At 41.1% G+C, this 21,534-nt stretch overlaps 1 pseudogene; it reads left to right on the forward strand.

Annotated features, from left to right (window-relative positions):
* LOC117553664 overlaps nucleotides 1-21,534 on the forward strand; it is a 50,008-nt pseudogene that overhangs the window by 27,308 nt on the left and 1,166 nt on the right.

Here is a 21,534-nt window from a genome sequence, read left to right on the forward strand (position 1 = left end):
CCGTTTATACATTTTAAGAATGGCGTTTATCTTTTTTGAGAATGACTTCTTATTTTATTTCATGTATTTGGATCTACAACAGATGATACTAATGTTTATGTCAGTAAATGTGCACTAACAGAGGCGGGGGTGTTTGTGGAAATAACGGGTACAGAGCTGGCTGCTGCCAGACGAACAGCTGTGCAGCGTCTTCACAAACGGACGTCGCTTCACGTGACGCTCCGGAGGAAAGGACGTCCCATTGCTCTTAAAACTCATTTCCCTGCTTCTCGTGGTTTCTTTGCGTCCCTCCATGCTTCCCTGGTGGGAGGGACTAAACGCAGGGAAACTACGCAAGTGAGGGAAGCAAGGATTTTATTTAATCGACCTGAGAAGCAGCCACAGCCTACTCTGTACTCCAACCGGAAGTACTCGGCCTCACACCCGGCTGCTTCTCAGGTCGATTAAATTAAATCCTTGCTTCCCTCGCTTGCGTCGTTTCCCTGCGTTTAGTCCCTCCCACCAGGGAAGCATGGAGGGATGATTTGTAATTTGTGTGTAAATATGTGATTTGTAAATGTAAAACAACATCCACAAATGCATTTAAAAGATTTGCAAACTCACAATACGTTTGCAAGTGTAAAACGGATCTGCAAATACGCTAAATATGTTCACAAATTAAAAAAAGATCTGTCTCTTTAACATTTACACCTTTCGATCAGGCATTTGTGAATCCATTTTGTATTTGTGGACCCAAAATGCGCTTGCGGATCTCAAATCTCTGTTCACGGATCGTCTTTTTACACACACGGAATTTTGAGACATATTTCCGCCGGTCTCGGCTAAAATCTACTCGTGTCACTAAGTTATTTTCGGAAACCACGTGATGGCCTGCTGATGACGACATTTCCGCATGATTTCAAAGTAAGAGCATGATGGTTTGTTTAATGCTCTGTTTTTGTATTATAATGAACAGCGGAACGTTAGATGCATTCTTCATCACCATCACCATCATCATCATGTTATAGTGATACAGTTAGTTTGTGTTATTGGTTCAATATAGCATATATCGAGGACTTTCGTTGATGTTGAAATGCAGGCTATACGCCACTTTCGGGTCCCGGGGGAGCAGCTGGCAGCGAATCAGCCCAGATAAAACGCTTTCTTCATTGTTTTTTGTGTATTCAGTCAAGCGGGTCGAAGTTACAAAGCACTTCACATCTTATTAATCGGCCTAATTTTAGCTTACCAGTGCAGTAATAAAGTAATCTGTAGAAAAGCACCGTATTTAGGTCAGGGTTATGGTGATGAAGAATGCATCTAACGTTCCGCTGTTCATTATAATACAAAAACAGAGCATTAAACAAACCATCATGCTCTTACTTTGAAATCATGCGGAAATGTCGTCATCAGCAGGCCATCACGTGGTTTCCGAAAATAACCGAGTGACACGAGTAGATTTTAGCCGAGACCGGCGGAAAATATGTCTCAAAATTCCGTGTGTGTAAAAAGACGATCCGCGAACAGAGATTTGAGATCCGCAAGCGCATTTTTGGTCCACAAATACAAAATGGATTCACAAATGCCTGATCGAAAGGTGTAAATGTTAAAGAGATATTCAGAGATATTTTTTTAATTTGTGAACATATTTAGCGTATTTGCAGATCCGTTTTACACTTGCAAATGTATTTGTGAGTTTGCAAATCTTTTAAATGCATTTGTTGTTTTACATTTACAAATCACATATTTACACACAAATTATTTTTATGTTCACACAAATAATTATGAAACATATCTATGCCCATAGTTATCGCTCCTCCATGATCGCTCCTCGCTCCTCGATCCTCGGTCCTCCGGCAGAAATAAGAGCCATGGGACGGTACTCAAGATGGCGCAGGCAAATCAACTTCCGGTGAGACCGAGGACCAAGGAGCGAGGAAATGAAAATAGTCGACCTGAGAAGCAGCCACAGCCGCCGGAAGTTGATAGACGCCATCTTGTGCACAGAGCCTGAGCACAAGATGGCTAAAAACCGAGAGGAGAAGAAGGACAAAAGAAGAGGTGAGTGGATTAAACACATGCAGAGGTTTCATTAAGTGTATTTACACCTGTTAGCTTAGCTTACAGTTAATCACGAATCAGTTATCTTATTTAATACAACAGCTGTAATCTTGGAAGAAAGAAACTGACAAAAAAACTTTAAATGTGCGCCAAAAATAGTCTCAAACTATCTTTAAACAAAGGCTAAAAGCAACAATCTAACAGCTACAGTTATTATTCCAGTTCGGCTCTGGGGGAGTAACAGTTGATTTGTAATGCTCAGCTGACTTTATGTTAGTTATTTATTACACCAGTTGTGTTTAAGACGGTTTGAGTTGTTGTGTTGGTGCTCTTTACCATAGATATGGTTTTAAATGTATGATAACTAGCTTATTAGCATCGTCATTCACCGCGACGTAGCATTTTTCCCATTGAAATGAATGGGGTTCTTCAGTTAGCAGCTAACGCTAAGCTAAGCGACGGTTTAGCTCATTAGATAAATAGATATACTTTATTTAAATAATGATTTCTCTTAAAGTGGGAAATGATTGTGTCACAGCAGAAGTGTTTTCAGGCATTACACGAGTTAAACATATTTAAAAGATATAATAAAAATGAAGCATTAGCAGCAAGTATACACACAGGACACATCACTAGAGTATCTAAAGAATACACAATATACAGAAAATACTGTATACATGGAGTACATTAAACAGTCTCACTAGCTAATGTTTGCTTTCTGTGTTAACTTAGTGATAGTTACACACGGATAGCGTTATAACCGTGGTTCAAACATCCATTAATGTCAATTTCTATGTGAATAAAGTCATTTTAATGCAGCATGGAGGAGAAGAAAGAGACCCCTGCAGCTCAGGTCAGTGTGCACTTCATCACAATATATTCCTAATTCCAGCGTTTCCGCCAGGCGGGTGCCTTGCCTTCATTTGACGCCCTTATTAAGCTTGGAACGCCCTATACAGACATAAATAAAGCAGCGACTGTATTCGCCATGACACAGATAGTCTGTGGTTTGTACTTGCCCTTATTCAGCTCGGAACGCCATCTACTAGGGGTGTAACGCAGGGCTCGACATTAAGGACTGCCCGGGGCCATCTAGTATTTAGCTCCGTCAATGAAGCCTCACCTGCTGGTTGCCCGCTCGGGCAATCTATTATGCCAGTATCATGCAGCTCGCGGATCCAGTAATGAGTGACCCGACAGTAAAACTAAACATATCTATAACTAGTTACGGTAGTTTGAGAGGTCAGATCTACTCCACATTAAGTGTTAGATATTATAATTGACCATTCTTGTCTGTCACATACTCTTCTTGTCTGTCACATAAGTGGCGCAACTGAAGCGGTATTGCGCTAAAGGGAAATTATTTTGACCGAAGAGATTTAGATTTGCCGGCTAACAGGAACTCTGACGTCGCCATTTTGTGTGCTTCGCGGATACGCTCGTCTCCTCTCTATGGGCTCAGAACAGTCTCATAATACACACATGCACACAGAAGGATTCACAATTGTATTTAATGATCCGCAAAAGGATCCACACTTGTGTTTTTCAATGAACACACAAATGTGTTCCGTTATATACATGTAAATAAAATCCAAATACAGAAAAAAGTTTAACATATGTATTTTTGATCCTCACATATTTGTTTTCTGTTTAAAACCTCTGCACCTGCAAACACAAACCGCTTTCTGTGCACGGATCGCTGTGCATTCGTGTGTGGGGTTTTTGAGACTCCCCTGACGCACACCTGATTCGTACTTGTAATTTTTTCTATCTATAGCCAATCAGATGTCTCCTTCATTCTAAGCCAATCACATGAGCGCGCCCCCACGGGGGTATGATTTATTGCGTTCATGAAACTTCATATACGCATTGTGCACAGTCCGGTCAGCTCGCTAAACAGAGGGCGGAGCTTCAGGTGATCATGCAGAGCTGCGTGTCTGTCTCACTCAGCAGCTGATCTGATCTCTCTCGCGTCCGGTTATACTTCACTTGCGTTTATGTCCATATCGATCAGATCCTCCTGATCGGCCTTTATAGAGAGCACCGATCAAAATATTAAGAGTGAATATCGGCCGATGATGACCGGCGGGGCTCCCCCCGTTGACAGTTCACTGTCTAGCACTGGCTTTGTAGTGCACTGATCGATTAGGCTAAGCTAACCTGTAGCTGCTCCCTCCACACTCACAACAACTTCATACAGACATAAATAAAGCAGCTGTATTCGCCACACAGGAAACACACATTTAAAACGGTTTTGCCTGCCGTTTTTGTGTACACAAGCATTAATCAATGGTTCGGAAAGTGGCGCTGTACCTTAATAATATAAAATATTGTATCTGCGTGCATTTCCTGTTCGGAAAGTGGCAATGTACTTAGAGTGCAGGAGGTGTCCTGAGGTTAGCCTGCAGTCAGGCTCCATGGACCTGTCAGCTCCGGACAGCGCAAAATGCGTACATGAAGCGCTACATCATGAACACAAGAAATCTACCCTCGTGGGGCGCGCTCATTGGCTTAGAATTGAGGAGACATCTGATTAGAAAAAATTACAAGTACGAATCGTCTGAGCGTCAGGGGAGTCTCAAAAACCCCAGACACGAATGCACAGTGATCCATGCACAGGAAGCGGTTTGTGTTTGCAGGTGCAGAGGTTTTAAACAGAAAACAAATATGTGTGGATCAAAAATACATATGTAAAACTTGTTTCTGTATTTGGATTGTATTTACATGTATATGAAACGGAACACATTTGTGTGTGAGCCCATACCTCTCGACTGCTGCTCGGGTCTGCTCGGTCAGCTTCCGGATGAGGAGGCATTCGTTCAACCAACTTACAGTTGATAACATTACATTTTTAACAGGGGCCATAATAGTGTAAATAATGTTTGTTTTGGCAGTTACAACTGAATGTAATGTTTTCTACTTTTTTACATCTGGGAAGGCATCTGCCTTCATCAGATGGAAAGTGTCTTGACCAACAACTTAAGTGTTTCTTATAGCTATGCAGGGCATGCAAGCGAGCAAATACAAGCAAGAACAAACAAACAAGTGAAATGAAGAATCAAATTGAAATTGTACAATATAATATTGTGGTGGTTCATCTTATAATTCAGTCTAGAGAATGCACCAGGCAGCATCTAAGACCTGCAAACATCTAAATGTTCTAGGGGGAGGCCCCCCAAACCCTTCGTGCCATTTCGTCCGCGCGCATTTTTCAGGGCAATTTCTATTGGGCTCAGGGCCATCTGTAAGCCAATCCTTAAAGTCATGCACTGTAACGGTATACGTACCCGTAAAGAATTAGATATTCATTATTAATGCTGTAAATTACCTTTAATATTTCTAACTATATTAAAATGTGTTACCTTTTTATAGAAGTGATTATAATGTTATGCCAATATTTTCCGATGGTAAAGTTTCGTTTTGCACTTTTATTTTGGTAGTAATAAGATCGGGACTCTTATTTTGAAGGAACCTTTTACCGGAAGTGAATGGACAACATTCCTCTTTGCTTTTCGTTCGGGTTTACTTTACGCTTTATCAGTTGAATCACTTTGAACATTCGTTTGAGATGTTGACGGGTTGGCCGAACTTTTTACCCCACAGTCAAACAACTTATTTTGCTTCGCCATTTTTCGTAAAAACAAACACATGGCGCACGCGAGTAAACGTGCATCACTTTCTGGCTCCGTAATCACACCCATGCATGTGCAACTTAAGTATCAGGTTCCGACTGGTCACAACAATAATTAAATATCACTCTTAATACAACAAATAATTAACATTAATCTATTTTGGGGTTCACTTTTAGCTGTTTGCTGTCCTTATTTATTTATGTTAAAAACTGCCACTGATGGCAACCAAAGGCCAAGAAGTGGTTGACATTTTTTCTGAATGGTTCCCAATGGCAACCGTTACTGCCGAGCCCTGCATCCACTTATGGCGTATTTCCACTGCAGTGCCTCACACGGCTTAGTACGGTATAGTTAGGCCTTGGTAGGCCAGGCTCACTTTATGCCGCGTTTCCAATACAGTTTAGGAACTGGGGCAGTAACTATAGTAACGCAGTGTAGGCGGAGCCGTGACGTCATCTTCAATGTGTATCACTACCCGATCTGCAGCCCTGCCCTATCTGCAGGGCGCATGTGCGAGATGGTCCGCCATATTTGACAACTCCATATGGCAAATCTAATAAGACAGTTGACACAGTGGTGTTTGGCAAAGCAGAAAAAGAACACTAAAAAAAACCCGACAATATTAATCTGAACGAGAGAGATGAGTTATTGTTATTACAACGTGACTTCACTATTATTGAACAACTCCTTTTATTGGGTCGTTTTATTGGGTTAAGTACATTGTCAGAATAAGTGAGAAATGGATGTAACTTCTGTTAGACAGCTATCATACATACTGAAGAAATATTGACTGTGAATGTATGCAATATGTATGGCATTCATAATTTATATCTAATTACATTAACTGTGAATGTCCTTCATTTTATTTTAAATATCAAAATATTTTAATAAAGATATTTGAGACGTTTATGACTCGCGCATGCATGATGCAAATCGGGCAGCCGTCTAGACGTCAAATGTCCCATTAGAGTTGCCGTATGGAGTTGTCAAATATGGCGGACCTTCTCGCACATGCGCACTGCAGATAGGGCAGGGCTGCAGATCTGTCTAACAGAAGTGAAATTAATTTCTCACTTATTCTGACAATGTACTTAACCCCAAATAAAATAACCCAATAAAAAGAGTTGTTAAATAATAGTGATGTCACGTTGTAATAATAATAACTCATCTCTCTCGAGTGTTCTTTTTTGAGCTTTGCTAAAAGCCACTGTGTCAAGTGTCCATCTTGGGTTGCCGTCTGGAGTTGTCCAATATGGCGGACCATCTCGCACATGCGCACTGCAGATCGGGTAGTGACACACATTGAAGATGACGTCACGGCTCCGCCTACACTGCGTTACTATAGTTACTGCCCCAGTTCCTAAACTGTATTGGAAACGCAGCATAAAGTGAGCCTGGCCTACCAAGGCCTAACTATACCGTACTAAGCCGTGCGAGGCCCTGCAGTGGAAATGCGTTCCAAAACAGTTATTTAAAACCAAAGTGAAGAGGTCATTCCTGTCATGGTTCTCATGGTGTCCCACACTTTTTTGGGGTCTTTGGCTTTAAAAGCATTTCCCAAAAGCTCTCTGTGTGTTTTGATTCCCTCAATTTGACTTTCAGTTCTCTCTCTGTCTGTTCAAGTGCTCCATAGTCTTTGTTTTTTAAAGCTATTTTCCTGGTTTTTATAACTTATTGTAATGTCCTTGTCACATATGATGTTACTTGGATAGATTTGTATTTCTTTAGTGGGAACACAGAAGTTAATATAGTCTTTGGTAACAGTAGTTATTTCATCTGGTGAACCTTCCTGCAAAATGTCCCAATCTGTCCAATCAAAACAGGCTTTCAACGGCTCCCTACTTTCATTTGTCCATGTCCTTATTACTTTCTTTTCTGATTGACTTCCCTTGAGTTTGGTCTTATACACTGGTATCATATTCACAACATTATGATCAGAGTGCAGTATTGGTGGTCTGTATTTAGACACATAGGCTCCTTTATCATTAGGCTAGGCAAGGCAAGTTTATTTATACAGCACCTTTCAACACGAGGCAATTCAGAGTGCTTTACAAAAAACGAAAGACATTAAGAAAATGGCATTTCAAATCAGTCATTAAAAAGAAAAGATAATAAAATAAACATTAAAAGAAAAAGTACATGGATAAAAGTTACAGTGCAGTTTAAGATATGAATAGTTCAATTAAAATCAGCGACAAAAAGAAAAGTCTTCAGCCTGGATTTAAAAGTGGTCAGAGTTGCAGCGGACCTGCAGGTTTCTGGGAGTTTGTTCCAGATATTTGGAGCATAATAACTGAACGCTGCTTCTCCATGTTTAGTTCTGACTCTGGGGACAGAAAGCTGACCAGTCCCTGAAGACCTGAGAGATCTGGATGGTTCATAATTTAGCAGGAGGTCAGAAATGTATTTTGTGCCTAAACCATTCAGTGCTTTATAAACCAGCAGCAGTATTTTGAAATCTATTCTTTGACACACAGGAAGCCAGTGTAAAGACTTCAGAACTGGAGTGATGTGATCCACTTTCTTAGTGTTAGTGAGGACTCGAGCAGCGGCGTTCTGAATCAGCTGCAGCTTCCTAATAGATTTTTTAGTGAGACCTGTGAAGACACCATTGCAGTAGTCCAGTCTACTGAAGATAAAAGCATGGACAAGTTTTTCCAAATCCTGCTGTGACATTAGTCTTTTAATCCTAGATATATTCTTTAGGTGATAGTAGGCTGATTTAGTAACTGTTTTAATGTGACTGTTGAAACTCAGGTCAGAGTCCATGACTACACCTATATTTCTGGCTTTATCTGTTGTTTTGAACATTGCAGACTGAAGCTCAGCACTAACTTTTATACGTTCTGGCTTGGCTCCAAAGACCATTACCTCAGTTTTGTCTTTGTTTAATTGGAGAAAGTTCTGACACATCCAGTCATTGATTTGTTCAATGCACTTACTCAGTGTTTGAATTGGAGCATAGTCTCCTGGTGAAATTGTTACGTAAATGTGTGTGTCATCCGCATAGCTATGGTAACTTATTTTGTTGTTTTTCATTATCTGAGCCAGTGGTAGCATGTAGATGTTAAAGAGAAGAGGCCCCAAGATGGAGCCTTGAGGAACCCCACATATCATATTTGTCAACTCAGATGTGTATTTACCTAAAGAAACAAAGTTGTTTCTGTCCTTTAAGTAGGATTCAAACCAATTTAGAACTGTTTCCGAAAGTCCCACCCAGTTTTCTAGTTGGTCGAGTAATATGTTGTGGTCAACAGTGTCAAACGCAGCACTGAGATCTAATAATACTAACACTGAAGTTCTGTCACTGTCTGTGTTTAAGTGGATGTCATTGAAGACCTTTACAAGAGCAGTCTCAATGCTGTGGTTTGGACGAAAGCCTGACTGGAACACATCGAAACAGTTATTTACATGCAAGAAATTACTCAACTGTTGAAAAACAACTTTTTCAATGATTTTACCTAGAAAAGGGAGGTTTGATATGAGCCTGTAATTGTTCATTACTGAAGCATCTAGATTATTCTTTTTTAAGAGCGGTTTAATGACTGCAGTTTTCAGGGTCTGTGGAAAAATATCTGAGTGAAGAGATTTGTTTACTATGTGAAGTAGATCTGAGGCCATGCAACGAAAAACATCTTTAAAAAATCCTGTTGGAATAATATCAAGGCAGCAGGAGGAGGACTTCAGAAGTTGAATAATGTCCTCTAGGTTTTTATCATTAATCTGATGGAACTGTGTCATGGTGTTTGAATCGATATTAGGTGGACACAGAGACAAAACATCTGCTGTACCTGATGCAGAGGCACTGACTGCTTGTCTGATTTTCTGAATTTTGTCAGTGAAGAAGAAGGAGGCAAAATCATTGCACGCCCTGGTGGATAGAAATTCAGAGGCTACTGACACTGGGGGGTTAGTTAGTCTGTCGACGGTAGCAAACAAGGCATGTGCGTTGTTTGTTTTTTTGGTAATGACGTCAGAGAAGAAAGACTGTCGTGCGTTTCTCAATTCCAAATTATAAAAGCCAAGTCTCTCTTTATAGATTTCAAAGTGAATCTGGAGATTTGTTTTTCGCCACCTACGTTCAGCTTTTCGACACTCTCTTTTTTCTGCTCTCACGGTCATGGCCTTTCTCCATGGAGATATTTTATTCCCAGTCACTTCCTTTACCTTAGTTGGAGCAATGGCATCTATAACATTTTTAATTTTTGAATTAAAATGATCTACTAGCTCATTTACTGAGATGTTAGTGGTCTTTGTGGTTACCTCTTTTTGAACATTTGTGTGAACAGAAATAGAGCTCTCAAAGGAATGAACAGAGAGTGCAACATCAGTCACCACAACCTCAGAGATATTCAGACCCTTTGAGATCATTAAGTCCAGAGTGTGCCCCTTATTGTGCGTGGGCTCCGTCACATGCTGAGTCAGTCCATAGTTATCAAGAACACAAAACAGTTATTTAGCCCCTCTGTCCTGGGGGTTGTCAACATGGATGTTAAAATCACCAACAATGACTAGACGGTCAAAGTCAATACACACTATAGACAGCAGTTCAGTAAAGTCATCAAAAAAGCTTGCACAGTATTTGGGTGGTCTATAGATATTTAGGAACAGAGCTCGAGAGGAGCATTTCAGCTGAAGGGCCACATATTCAAAAGAAGCAAAGTTCCCATAAGATGTCTTCCTGCATTGAAGGGAATCATTGAACAGAATAGCAACTCCACCCCCTTTCTTATGCATTCTTTCCTGACTCATAAAACTAAAGTTGGGAGGGGTTGATTCGATAAGAACAGCTGCACTGTTATTTTGTTCAATCCAAGTTTCCGTTAAAAACATAAAATCGAGATTGTGCTCAGTGATAAAATCATTGATTAAAATTTGTTTTCCTGCCAGAGACCTGACATTTAATAAAGCTAGTTTAAGTTTGTTAGATACACTATCAGTAAGATGTTTTGTAACAAGCCGTGGCTGACATGGAATCACTGCTAAATTTGATAAACTCACACGAACGTTTGAGCACTTCCTGTTTCTAAGCTAATTCACCGCTCTTAATCATTAACAATTAGAACAATTAGTTCGCATTAACAAAGCATTTGTCCAGGATATTGTCTTTCCCGCTGTGATCCCTAACATACTGCTGGAACCCAGGTAACACAGTCTCCAGGCGACATTGCTTCATGTCCCCGAGCACTATTGCCGGTGCATCGGGGTGGCTGAGTTGCAGCTCGTGAACACAGTGTCCTCTTCCGCTGGGAGGCACGTAAACAACAAACAGTAAAATACACCCGGATTCTCTATTCAGATAAAAGGGTCTTTACGTCATGCCGAGAATGTCTACGTTGGGATTGCAGGTTTTACATTTTACTGAGTATGATCGGCACCACAGATCATTAATATACACACAAATACCGCCTCCTCTGGTTTTCCCCGAGTTCGCATCCCTGTCTGCTCGAACAAGGGTGAATCCGGGTACTTCAAAGAGAGATTCAGGCATCGTAGATTGTAGCCAACTTTCCGTGAAACACAATAAAGAGGCCTCGAGAAATTCATGACAGTACCTTGTGTATGTCCTTAGTGTGTCCACGTTGTTGCTCAATGAGCGCAGGTTTGTGAGAATGATGGATGGAAGTTGTGGCCGGCTGAATCTCCGCCGTATTCTGAACGCCTCCCCTCCTTCCTCGTCTCTTTTCCTGGTGTTTCTAAGCGGCTCCCGAGGGATTTCATCCAATAAGGAAGAGCACAGATGGCTTGGTGTATTCGTAGGAGGCCGATCGCATTGTAGCTCTAGCATAGCCTCGCGTCTGTAGCAGCGCAGAGGCCGGGGCTCCTCGCCATACATGTTCGTGCTGTCACTCAGGTGTGTCTTGGAAAGTTGAATGGCCAGACATGGTCTGCAGAAGGCAAATGTAATCCACAGGATCAAAAGCATGGTCTCTCAAAATGACATTTCATACAGACACAACAAAGTTTAGACAATAAATAGACCAAAAAAACAAAACACAAGAGGAACGGAGCATACTGAGACTCGCAGTGACAGGATGCCGTCTCCCTCTGTCTCCTGTCTACTAGGGCTGTGCATCTTCACTGGTCTCACGATTCGATTCGATTACCATTATCCTGTCTTCGATTTAATTCGATATCCCGATGCATCAAGATTAATACCAATACGTTGCATCCTCAATTTTCTATATTACTGCACATGGCTTATTTTTCATCAATGCATAATGCAGTAAATACATATGAACTCTCTTTTTATTATTTAGAAAGTGCTTCAGAAATCAATAACATAAATGTCTTGACATTAATTTATAAACCTAAATGAATTGTATAGGTCTAGCCTCCCTATATCTGTGTGTGAAGTTGTTCCATCCTCAAAATCAAAAAAATAATGCTTCTGCAGTCTAGCTGCAGCTTCTAGCAATGGCCTTCTGTTAAAAAAGGACACTGAATGTGGCATCACACCCAGGACTTGAGTCTGAACACAGCAGACAACAGGAGTATTTACAACAGCATATACAAACAAAAATACTGCATGTGGGTGCACACTCACATTCTCTGTCTCACTGTTGCATAAATCCCATGAATGTATGAGACTAAGTTAGCTTCATTATATCTCAGTGATTAAGTGAATAATAAAGTTTCTATCGGGTCACTGTCAGCCTGTCACTCATTATTTTGATTTGATAGTGATTCAGGACGGATATTAAAGTGACAGGGAAAAAAAACGTTATAGTAAAGCCGTGGCTGAAAAATCAGGAAGCAACGTTACTACGCTATAATCGATTATCTTCCGTCACTGCATCGATACCGAATCGTCCGCATCGCAATGCATCGTAGAAACGATTATTTTCAACACTTCTAGGTGTCAAATCCTTCAGGTTTTTGGCCTCTACCAGTGATTTAGCCTGACTTGATAGGCTAGAGGGCAACAGAGGACGCTTTGGACAACTCAAATTCGTTCTTTTTGTCTTCATTTATTCAAGACAGCTCCAAGAATTGATCAGGTTGAAAACCTTCAAAACACAAAGGACAAACAAAAGTTAGCTCACATGGTACACAAATTACAAACATTTTGCAGGTCTCACTGCATTCTCAATAATAATAATAATAATAATAGCACAAACTATGTTTTAATTAAAAAGGATAAATTGTTACTTTAAAACCAAATCATTAACTTAAATGAATTAATAGGAGTCAATCAATCAATCAATCAATGTTTATTTATATAGCCCAATATCACAAATGTTACATTTGTCTCAGTGGACTTTACAGTTTGTACAAAATATCAGTATGACAATACGACACCCTCTGTCCTTAGACCCTCACATCGTACAAGGAAAAACTTCCGGAGAAAACCCACAGTTTAAAGGGAAAAATGGGAGAAACCTCAGGGAGAGCAACAGAGGAGGGATCCCTCTCCCAGGACGGACAGACGTGCAATAGATGCCGTGTGTAAATTGAAAAGATAATACATTTGCAACATAGGTAGTCCAAATGTTTGGAAATGCATGTGTGTATAATAGGAAGATGAATCCACGAGGATATCCATCCAGGACCTATGATCCAGGACCACAGCCACGACTCAAGATCCAGGGCTCGCGATCCAGGACAGAGGAGCGCAGGATCATCCATGACTCCGGATCCCGGCGTATATAGACACCAAAAAGAAAGACATTTGGGGAAGCTGGGTTAATCGGAACATGGGAGTACACAGGTATAGACAGAGAGAAGGAAGAAGTAAGATGTCCCCCGACAAACTAAGCCTATATCAGCAAAACTAGGGGCTGGATCTAATCAGCCCTAACTATAAGCTTTATCAAAAAGGAAGGTCTTAAGCGCACTCTTAAAAACGGATAGGGTGTCTGCCGCCCGAACACAAACTGGAAGCTGATTCCACAAATGTGGAGCTTGATAAGAAAAGGCTCTGGCTCCCATTGTACTTTTAGAGACTCTAGGAACAACCAACAACCCTGCATTCTTGGAACGCAATGCCCTAGTAGAACAGTAGGGTATAATGAGTTCTTTAAGGTAAGATGGCGCCTGCCCATTAAGGGCTTTGTAGGCGAGAAGAAGAATTTTAAATTCTATCCTGTGTTCTATAGGGAGCCAGTGTAAGGCAGCCAGAACAGGAGTAATGTGGTCCCTTTTCCTAACTCTGGTTAGTACACGAGCCGCAGCATTTTGAATCAGCTGAAGCGACTTGACTGACTTCTTGGTACACCCTGATAATAAAGAGTTACAATAATCCAGCCTTGAAGTAACAAATGCATGGACTAGTTTCTCTGCATCGTTTTGAGGCAAGATATGCCTGATTTTTGCAATGTTACGTAGATGGAAGTAGGCGGTCCTTGAAATAGATTTTATGTGGGCGTTAAAGGATAAATCCTGATCAAATATAACACCAAGATTCCTTACAGTCTCACTGGAGGCCAATTTAATGCCATCCATAGTTAGTATATCCTTAGATAATTTGTTTCGTAGATTCTTCGGGCCAAGTACAATAACTTCAGTTTTGGTCGTGTTTAACATCAAAAAGTTTAAGGTCATCCACGTTTTTAAGTCCTTAAGGCAGTCTTGAATTTTATTTAGATGATTAATTTCATCAGGCTTGATTGATAAATATAGTTGAGTATCATCCGCATAACAATGAAAGTTTACAGAATGATTCCTTATAATATTGCCTAACGGAAGCATATATAATGTGAACAAAATAGGTCCGAGCACTGAGCCCTGTGGCACTCCATGGCTAACTTTGGTTTGCGTGGAAGATTCATCATTGACACGTACAAACTGAGAGCGTTCAGATAGATAGGACCTAAACCAGTCTAAAGCAGTTCCCTGTATGCCAACTAAGTGCTCTAGTCTTTGCAATAAGATATTATGGTCGATAGTATCAAATGCAGCACTGAGATCGAGCAAAACAAGAATAGAGACACGTCCCTTGTCAGAGGCTATTAGAATGTCATTTGTGACTTTAACCAGAGCTGTCTCTGTGCTATGATGTGTTCTAAAGCCAGACTGAAAAGCTTCAAATAAATCATTGTTTTTTAAGTAATCACACAACTGTTTTGCGACCGCTTTCTCAAGAATTTTTGAGAGGAACGGAAGATTAGAAATAGGTCTATAGTTGGCTAAAACCTCTGGATCGAGGTTGTGCTTTTTAAGAAGCGGTTTTATCACTGCTACTTTGAATGATTGTGGAACATAGCCTGATAATAAAGACATATTCATAATATTTAATAAAGAAGTGCTAATTAATGGAAAAACTTCCTTCAACAGCTTAGTTGGAATTGGGTCTAACATGCACGTTGATGGTTTAGAAGAGAGAATCATTGAATTTAATTGTTCAAGGTTTATGGCTGAAAAGCATTCTAGTTTACTATCTAGTGTAATATTAGAACTTACGTTTCCGGGAGCTGTTGATAACACTATACTGGTCAAAGGCAAGAGGTCATTAATTTTGTTTCTAAGAGTAACAATTTTATCGTTAAAAAAGCACATACAATCATTACTACTGAGTGCTATGGGAATAGAAGGCTCAATCAGTGTTTATCTCCACTTGGAAAACAGGCACCAGAGAAAACCTCATCTAAACACCTGCGCTGTCTAAATTACACAGAAAACAAACGGAGCACAGGCAGACCGCGCTGCGTAAAAAAACCAGTTGATTGCGCAACAGCACTCTCGCAAAGTGCGGCAACAGATCAAGTACATAAACACAATAAACATACCAACGGCGTCTCCGGAGCCTCACACACACTGTCGCCTGGTTCTCTCTCCGTGGCTTTGAGAACAAGAGACCGGCCATCACAAACTACACCCCTTTGGTAGCCGTGTTGCCGGAAGCGGCGTTCATATTTTTTCAACAGCTCGCTTCTGAAAAGTAGCCTACGCTATCCAAAATAAAACAAATACCCTCTCCTGGTATTGAACAATACTAGTACTCTAAATGAAAACACATAATTATTTATTAGTCCGTTTTTCACAGATATTATTATATTGACTTTCGTCTCGACACCTCCCACTTGAGCTCCTGGTTCCTGAACCCAAGGAGCTCACACCAGTTCTTCACCTTCAAATCACACCTGTTCTTCCACAGGAAGTAAGATGACCAGGCGCCTGACATCTCTATGAAGAATAGTGGCAGGGATCCTGCTTGGATGTCCCTTGTACCCTCCACAGACTTTATTCTTCATAACTGAGACTGGGTAGCTGGGAGAGGTTCTCACATTTACATCCCTTACGATGCCTTCTCCATCAGTATTTACACTGACCACTCTCACCAGTTTGTAATGTCCTCTCAGGGCATTTTGGTCAGCCAGCCACACCACATCTCCCACTGCTACATCTCGATTCCTTGTGTGCCATATTACTTCCAACTTTGATTCTGCCCTAGGCTGGTCCTTGATCTCCAGCCACTTCCTTGCAGCTCTCCACACCCAGGCTATGACACCGACACGTTTTTGAAGGCTGCAGAATCTTTTCACCTCCACAGGATCCTTCACTGTATTTCCTGTAATATTTCTGGTAGGAGTCTGATCGGCTCTAGGTTTCTCCCATTGGCTCTTCCTTTTTCTGTTTCCCTGTGGGTCTTCTAGGCCATCTCTTTGATTTATTTCGGCTTGAGCTCTTGTTATGGCTGCTGAGAATGCCTTCCTCTGGAGCTTGTCCACACTCTCTCTGGCTTGCGCTGCCACCTCTCCAGCTGATCTTATTGGCCACTCCTCCACTCTGTACCCAATTCCCAGGGCTTTGTTGTCCTCCTCTCTCATCTGATTTGGGAGGATGAGAGTTTTACTTGCAGCTGTTGCTTTTTCTCCTCCCAGGAGCGCTGCTGCAGTTTCTTGCCTCCCACTTTGACCAGACCGGACCCCTGGTTTGAGGCATAAGCCACCAGCTCTTTCGACCATTTTGTGCACTTGGGCTTTATCTACAACTTGCCACTCAGGCTCCCGCTTCAGCTGTTTTCCTGTCTTCAGGACTGTGGCCTCCACAGCATGTTGGTTGTTGGGGAGAGAAGTGGGGTCTTCAGTCCAGAGATATTTTGCATCCCAGTGTGGTGATGCAATATGAGAATCCTGCCTGACGTAGGTTAGGCCTGCCTTTATTGTATCCAGCTCTCTCTCCTCCGCCAGGGTAATCTCTTTACCTCCTGGTTGGCAATTTCCACACCGACATCCTCCACACTTAGGCTCACAGGCTGCTCCAATGCTGTCCCACCTCCACCATTCCAGGAACTCACGATTAGTTGCAGCTGTGACCTTTACTTCAGCAATATCTTCCTTCTGCAACTGTGCTGGTTTGTCTTTTGGAAGCTTTCTCTCCTCATACCTGACTGCAGCTGTTCTCATGGAGCAAGCAAAGTGTGTGTTGGACCTGTGTGACCTTCAATCTCCTCAAACAGTTCCGGGTGTGCCCCGCCTACTGTTTTTCCCAGTGGACTTTCCCACAAAACAAGGTCTCCAACCACCTTCACTCTTTGTGGAGCAAGTCTTCCTTCCCTGTGGCTTATGAGGAGCTCAACTTCTTCTGGCCTCTTTAATTCTTCAGGCTTGACCTCTGGGAAGAACTTCTGCAGTTTTTCAGGACTGATGACTCTATGCACTTTGGCGATCTCCCTTAGGCCATAGCAGACAAGTTCATGTGCCTTCTCTGTCCCTTTAGGAGTCTTGACTTCTTCTGGCCTCTATAATTTGTCGGGCTTGACCTCTGGGAAGAACTTCTGCAGTTTCTCCGCTGCAATCCTGCGTGAGTTGACAAATTCACCTTGCATCATCTCAAGTCTATTCCTTATTGCTTTGAGGTCCTTGACTCTGCCAGCTAGATCTGATTTCGCCATCATGGGTATCCAGCACTCCCAAGCTGCCATCACTCTGGTGGCCTCCTTCATCCGCCTCTCTAGAATGGTCAGGAGCACCCCATAGCCTTCCAGCTTGGTTCCTTCCACAGGCACATTCCCAGCTTGTTCACTGACTTCTTCTGCTTCCTCAATTGCAGTGATGAGCTCATATCGGCCATATCTGGACCACAGGTTATCTTGAATAAGGCCTCTCACCTCTTCCATTCTGGCTTCAGCCTCCTCTGCAGTCCTTTCACCGTCGGCCTCTTCCCGCTTTGAAAGAGCTTCTCTGGCTTTCCTTCGGCCTTTTGAGCGTCTGCCTGCAACCCAGCCATGCAGTCCTCATTTGCTTCAAGAACCTTTTGTAATCCCTCTTTCAGCTTGGTGAATTCCTCCCTTAGCTCTGCTTCGACCATTCTACCTGCTTCTCTGTTGAGGTAGTTGGCCTGCCTGGTGAAGTTGCTTTTTGCACTTGTTCTTGAGCTCTTTAACCGTCTTCCCCAGAATTTCTTCCGCCATTTTGAGCTAATAGAAATGGAAGTGGTTAAAACATAGCAGCCTGCGGTCGCTCGTTAGCTGTTCTAATGAAGGTAAACACAGTGAAGGCACAGCTCTTTGCAGCTGCTGCTGCTCTTCTCAGATTCTGCTGAGTTACACGTTACTGCCTCCTGGTGCTGCAGAGATTTCATGAAGTGAAGGAGGTTTTTCTTCTATGAAGCAGCTGTGGGCAGCAGATACTGTGAGAGTCACAGACATGAATACATAGGTCAAGGCAGACTGGTTCACAGACTCTCCTGTTTTGCCGATTCGGTGCTTGAACAAATAACTCTACACCCCTGGCCGAAATGTCCCTAAAATGAAGTCCGAGTTTGAAATATATCTCAAATAATGTATGTATTTCCCCACATAAACATAACAGTCTGCAATGAAACGGCTGTCTCCTGTGCGCTCTACTTCCTACTTTCTCCTTTCTCTTTTTTTTATTTCATTGCCCTCTAGGGGCTTCGTAAAATACAAATGCAAATATTTTATTTTAAAAAGTAAAGTCCTTTCGAGTCATCTGTCTCAAGCCTAAGTCTCAAGTCATGAATACCAAGTCAAAGTCGAGTCTTTTATCAATGTTAGTCAAGCAAGTCTCAAGTAAAAAAATAGGCAAGTCAAGTCATGTGACTCGAGTCAAGTCATGTGACTCGAGTCCCCCACCTCTGTTATATACTTTGGTTAGAATATTGCTGTATTACTGTATCAAATATAATAAACACAAACAGTTGATAAATAGTATTTTGTTAACTCAAGGTTTATATTAAAGGGGACCTATTATGCAAAATGCACTTTCGTACGTCTTTTATACATGAATATGTGTCCCCGGTGTTCCAGGGAACTCACCAAGTGTCAGAAAACACAACCCTCTCTATTTTCCTCCATACCCACATCTCTAAAAAAGGGGCTGCAACGAATCTGATACAGACTGATCCAGATTTGAACACTTTACTGACGTCAGTAAGCGGAACGGAGGGATCTAGATCGGCATGAAGGTGTTATTTATAATGACCGCGTCGCTGCACATTATCCCGCTTATCACACGGCCACATTCTCAACAAAGTAACGATATGACTCCCAATATTAATTGAAATGCTTTTATGGATTTAGGAAATTATTTTATTGATTTAAAAAATAGTTGTATTGATTTAAATTGACATGCATCCGCTAAGAGAAATAGTCCGTTGTTACTGTTTGAACTAACGTAGCAACGGCAGGAACTGCTTCGATAGCGTTTTTGAGTAGCTTTTTGATTACAGATTTGAAAACATCGCTCCTTGCTTTAAAAGTAGCACAATTCATGATGTCAAACATTGGAAAGTATCTAGATATCCCTGCCCTAATGCCAAAGTAACTGCACACTGAATATGTGTCGCCGTTTGATGTCTATGTCTGGACCGCTGCGTAAAAAGGAGAGTTTCTGCCCCGTTACTTCTCTTCTTTTTTAGTCAGTTTATTGAACATGTCCGAAACAAAAACATACAATAACAATAATATATATATATTCTCTTTTTTTTTTTCTCACTCAAATTAATAATTATAACAAAGTACAAAAAAAAAAAAAAATGAATAATAATAATTCTCAGATAGTCTGTCATGTTCAACAGGGGCAAGAAGAAGCTTAAAAAACGTTTCTGGTCCTACCCCCTCTAACATATATGTTTCTTATAAATAAAACATTAGGTCATCGTCATCAGCGACATGTTTGGCATGTTAATTTGTTTTTTTTACAAAACAATCAGAAAGAAATTACTTTTACAATTACAACAAATGGGATTTTACAGGTCCTGTTTATAACCATTAATGATTTGGCTCCTAAATAATACTTTCAGTTTAGACTTGTACAATATGTCAGTGCATCGTTACAGTTATTCCACAGACTAACACCTTTTGATGAGATGCAGTGAAGTTTGGCATTTGTTCGTACGGGTGGTTTTTTGAAAATGCAGTTTCCTCTCAACATGTGCATGCTTTCTCTCTGTGTGAAAAGTCCCTGGATGAGGTAATTGTTGATTTGCGGCTTTGAACATAATTTGAATAGTTTTATAGTCAACCAGGTCTTGTAGTTTTAGTGTTTTTAGTTTGATGAACAATTTATTTGTTGGTTCTCTGTACGTAGTTTTATGTATAACTCGTATGGCTCTTTTTTGCAGGATGAAGATAGGATGTGTATTTGTTTTATATGTGTTCCCCCAAACTTCCACACAATACATCACGTATGGAAGTATGAAGGAGCAGTACAGCATAAACAAAGAAGCTTGATTAATTAGGTATTTGGCTTTATTCAGAATTGCTATTGATTTGGACATGTTGGCTTTGATATAGCTTATATGTGGTTTCCAACTTAATTTAATGTCTATGATTACTCCAAGGAATTTTATTTCCGATACTCTTTCTAATTGGACGCCATTTATAGTGAGTTTCTTCTCTGTATTGGTCGATCGATTCCCAAAATTTTATGAGTTTGGTTTTGCTTGCGTTCAATGTTAATTTATTTTGGTCAAACCAGATCTTCATCCTGCTCAGTTCCTTCTCCATTGTGACCAATATCTGTTCTAAATCGTCCCCACAGCAGAGTAGACTTGTGTCGTCTGCAAAAAGAATGGTTTTAATAATTTTTGATACTTCACATATATTGTTAATGTACAGAATACATAGTAATGGCCCCAAGACTGAGCCCTGAGGCACCCCACATGTAACCTGCAGTAGTTGTGATTTATGGCTTTGTAGTTCAACGTACTGTTCCCTGTTATGTAGGTATCTGGATAGCCATGATAATGCAACACCTCTAATGCCATATCTCTGTAGTTTTTTAATTAATAATTCATGGTCAACCGTGTCAAATGCTTTTTTAAGGTCCAGAAATATCCCTATTGCATATTCTTTATTTTCTATCGCCTTAGTAATGTGTCCCATACATTCTATAACTGCAAATGATGTGGTTCTGTTTGCTCTGAAACCATATTGTAGCTCCAAGATTTTATTTTGCTGCGCCACGACTGTTTTGATTTCGGCTGACAAGAAGTCGAGAGATTTCTTAATCTCCTCCACCTCGTCAGGGAGGTTTGCACTTTTCTTGGGTGCCATTTCTCCTGCGAGACTCACTTGTTGTAGGGCCTTACAATGTTTGTAATAGACCCAGCGAACATTCAGAGCTGCGTGTCCGCATTCAAGGATATCACACTGATATGTACTACTTCTATAAGAATAAAACACGGTGGACGGAGATCTCTTTTTCTCCCCCTCTTCTCCCCGCTGCAGCCCAGCAGCTGATCTCAGAGCACGCTCCCCTCTCCTGCAGGGGGGCGTGGTCAGCTGCAGGGGGTCGTGGTCAGCTGCAGCTCACAAAATCAGCCCCCTGCAAAAACAGCACTGAAAAGAGCAAATAGAGCGTGGCTAAAAAGCAGGATCTTTTTGGTATTTTGAAAAAAAAACTATATTTATATACTTTATATAGGTATGGCCCTACAATATATTGTTCAAATA

This window comes from Gymnodraco acuticeps, unplaced genomic scaffold (genome assembly GCF_902827175.1).
Source record: "Gymnodraco acuticeps unplaced genomic scaffold, fGymAcu1.1, whole genome shotgun sequence".
In the NCBI taxonomy this organism is placed as follows: Eukaryota; Metazoa; Chordata; class Actinopteri; order Perciformes; family Bathydraconidae; genus Gymnodraco; species Gymnodraco acuticeps.